General features: G+C 31.4%; 1 pseudogene; it reads left to right on the top strand.

Moving 5' to 3' along the window:
• Nucleotides 1–215: 215 nt before the first annotated feature.
• Nucleotides 216–4,200, top strand: part of LOC144968863 (uncharacterized) — a 7,015-nt pseudogene continuing 3,030 nt past the window's right edge.

Genomic DNA, 4,200 nt, shown 5'->3' with positions numbered 1-4,200 from the left:
GGTTTATGTTCGGCAGTAGTGGAAGATTTACAAAAGGAATACAGAACCTTGTAGACCTAGGTCGTAGAACAATGTTTAACTTATATTCTCTGCTCCACCAAAATCAGGAATTATCACCTTCCACCCAACTCCATCTGTTTAATACTCTAATATCACCAATACTTAATAATTCCTGCGAAATATGGGGCTATTGTGAAGCGATAAAAATGTAACAAATGCATTTAGGTTTCTTAAAATCCATACTGGGGGTAAGGAAATCTACACCGTCAGCTTTCGTATATCATGAATTAAAAGTATTTCCATTAATCAACCAGAGATTAATAAGAATAATTAAATACTGGTTTAAAATTTTAAAACTACAAGAAAACAATCCAGTCAGATAATGTATAATAAATTATTAACACAGGCTACAGAGCATATCTCATGTACTAACTGGGTAACTTTGCTAAGAGGAATTTTGTGTAAATATGGTTTTGGATATGTTTGGAATAATCAATACGTTGAAAATGAGAATATGTTTTTACATACTTTCTGTCAACACCTTAGCGATATTTTTTTACAAAAATGTAAAGAGGAGATAAGATCCACTAGCGATCATAGACTTTATAAACATTTGGACAATGAAAATTCTATACGCTATATATTCGAGATTAAAGAAAAAGTAATTCAATTCGCCATTCCCAAAAATAGATTAGGTTCTCACAATTTTATGTGCGAAACGGGGAGATGGCAGAGACCAAAAATTGATTTTCCTTCTAGGCTCTGTATAAATTGTAACTCATTTGAAGATGAGTACCACATAATCTGTGAATGCAGACGGTATAACTATTTCAGAGGAAAATATTTACCTAAATATTTAATTGAAAAGCCCAATATGTACAAGTTTATACAATTTATAAATAACTCCACAGAGTCAGAATTGCGAAGATTTGGGATTTTTTTATGAAAAGTTTTGATCGAATAAGAAAAAAATGTAAGTTAGGCACCTGGTATTACTGGAGAATTCAAATACATTTGATTTTTTAAAAAAATTCATCGTGGTATGCATCAATGTATAAGATTATGACATATATTATTTGAATATTTCGTCTATTAGCCATGATTGAATCCTTTGAATTAAATTTTTTCTCACTGTTTGTTGTACAAGTGATTTCGTAGATCAGTGTGTGTGTGTGTGTGTGTGTGTGTGTGTGTGTGTGGGTGTATGTGTGTGTATGTATGTGTGTGTGTATTTGTGTGGGTGGGTGGATATGTGTGTTGGAAGGGCGTGTGTGATTGTCAGTCATTATAATCGAGCATGTCTTGAGCTTGAAACGCATATGAGAAATATATTAAATTAATGTATATGTATAATTCTTATTTTTCGCTACTTGTAAAGTATGAGTATCTTGTGACATTAGATAATGATTGGTAACCAATGAAGATCATAGTCACAACCGTTGTTGTTGCCAGCATTAGTATTGTCTGTTGATGTTGATTTTCACTCTCACTGTTCATTGTTATTGCTGCTATTTTCATTATGATAATGATGACGATGATGGTAGTGACGGTAACGGTGGTGACAGCGTTAATGATGTTATTGATTATTTTATTATTATTGTTATTGTTGCTATTATAAGCATTATTATAAGTGGTAATAGTGGTGGTGCTAGTAGAAGTGGTGGTAGTAGTGGTAGTGGTAGTTGTAGTAGCAACGGTAGTGGGAGTAGTAATAGTAGTGGCAGTAGTAGTAGCAGTAGTAGTAGTAGTAGTAGTAGTAGTAGTAGTAGTAGTAGTAGTAGTAGTAGTAGTAGTTGTAGTAGTAGTAGTAGTAGTAGTAGTAGTTGTAGTAGTAGTAGTAGTAGTAGTAGTAGTAGTAGTAGTAGTAGTAGTAGTAGTAGTAGTGGTGGTGGTGGGTGGTGGTGGTGGTGGTGGTGGTGGTGGTGGTGGTGGTGGTATTAGTAATAGTAGTAGTAGTAGTAGTAGTAGTAGTAGTAGTAGTAGTAGTAGTAGTAGTAGTAGTATTAGTAGTAGTAGTAGTAGTAGTAGTAGTAGTAGTAGTATTAGTAGTAGTAGTAGTAGTAGCAGTAGTAGCAGTCGTGGTAGTGATAGCAGGGGAAGGGGTAGTAGTAGTAGTAGTAGTAGTAGTAGTAGTAGTAGTAGTAGTAGTAGTAGTAGTAGTAGAAGTAGTAGTAGTAGTGGTAGTAGTGGTAGTAGTAGAAGTAGTAGTAGTCGTAATAGTAGTGGTGGTAGTGGTGGTGGTAGTGGTAGCAGTAGTGATGGTAGTAGTTGTAGTGGTAGTAGTTGTAGATGTAGTAGACGTAATAGTAGTGGTGGTTGTAGTGGTGGGAGTAGTTGTAGTGGTGGTGGTAGTAGTAGTAGTAGTAGTTGTACTGGTGGTGGCAGTAGTGGTAGTAGTTGTAGCGGCAATAATATTACTCTTGCTATAATAATATTTCATGGTTATATAAATCTTATGTAAACAGATCTCAATGTACAGTGTAAAAAATCATTGTCGTCATGTCGTATCTTATGTTGATGCATAAAATGTGAATTATTTGAGTTGTACCAAGGTCTAAATTTATAATTCAATCTATTAAATAACTAAACTATTAATTAAATCTTTAAATCATTTTACATCATTATAACCACCATTATAATTATCATTATTTTTATTATATTATCATTATTATTATTATTATTATTATTATTATTATTATTATTATTATTATTATTATTATTATTATTATTATTATTAGTATTATTATTATTATTATCATTATTATTATTATTATTATTATTATTATTATTATTATTATTATTATTATTATTATTATTATTATTGTTATTGTTATTATTATTATTATTATTATTACTATTATTATTATTATTATTATTATTATTATTATTATTATTATTATTATTATTATTATTATTATTATCATTATTATTATTGTTATTATGATTATTATTATTATTATTATTATTATTATTATTATTATTATTATTATTGCTGTTATTATTACTGTTAGTATCATTATTATTTTCATTGTTTGCCTTGCTTTATCATTGATTTTACTTATTTGATTTGTTGATGAAAATATATTCTTGTATGAATTACATTGGCAATTGATTAAAATAAACGTTTTTGAACCTAAAAAAATCTAAAGTACATTGTGGCCTAAATCATTTTGTTTTTGAGAAAGTTCTGATTGTTTACACTGCGCTTGGGATGCATGGCTAGTGATTTAGGATCATAAACAAGATAGAACCATCGAGTAGATAAGCAGAGCAGAATGACATTTCAAAAAAGTGCATTGCGACCTAAATAATATTGTTTTTGAGAAATTATTTATTGTTTATACTGTGCTTGGAATTCATAGCTAATGATTTGTTTCATAAACAAGATAGAATCAAGTATTGGATAACTGCAACAGAGGGACATTTTCTAAAGTGCACGTGGCCTATATGATTTTGTTTTTGAGAAAGTATTGATTGTTTAAACTGGGTCTGGTTAATAGACTTTACATTGGCACTCACAAAGCGCTCCATCGATCCAGACGACGGCAAGCTTCATCCATCGGTTTACTGATGAATCTATCGTTTAGTCCCGTGTACCGTTTGCATTACTGACCTCCTCCTTTGACCTCCTAAGGTGGGCAGGAGGTTACTTGCAATGTTTCTTTCATCCCTCTATATCTGATTTTCAACTTGCTTTCCGTCTTTGTATTGGAATGAAATTATTTAGTTTTGTCCCCACTAATGCAGAGTCCCTGGCTAGGAGGGAAAAAGTCGAATTTATTATTATTGTTTTGGGAGATGATATCTATTTCTGTATGTTATGTTATCTTATATTTTTGTTCTGCATTATGATCTGTACTTGTACGCATTTGAGTGTATTCCTTTTTTGGGGTTCAGGGCATGTGTTTTGGTAACACTTTTAGATGATCTCACTAAGTAAACTTGATAGTGTGCTCTTGGAATCTTCATGTGTTCCCAAATTGAACCATCTCATTTGTCTAACTTTTTCTCGTGTGCTTTTAATTATAAATCTTAGAAAAAATATCTTTATTATTCAATTTCCTTCCATTTAACTGGCCTGAAATTACCCAAATGCATTGCACGCGCAGTAAAAACAGAAAAAATACTGTTTGCATTAGCCGTGCTGATTGATCATGACGATGAATCATGACCACACATTTCTGACGTGCAGTAGAAGTT

This window comes from Berghia stephanieae, chromosome 1, assembly GCF_034508935.2.
Source record: "Berghia stephanieae isolate SIO BIC M18660-M18661 chromosome 1, UCSD_Bste_1.3, whole genome shotgun sequence".
Lineage (NCBI taxonomy): Eukaryota > Metazoa > Mollusca > Gastropoda > Nudibranchia > Aeolidiidae > Berghia > Berghia stephanieae.
The sequence above is the reverse complement of the archived record's forward strand: the minus strand, read 5'-3'. Positions and strand labels throughout refer to the sequence as shown.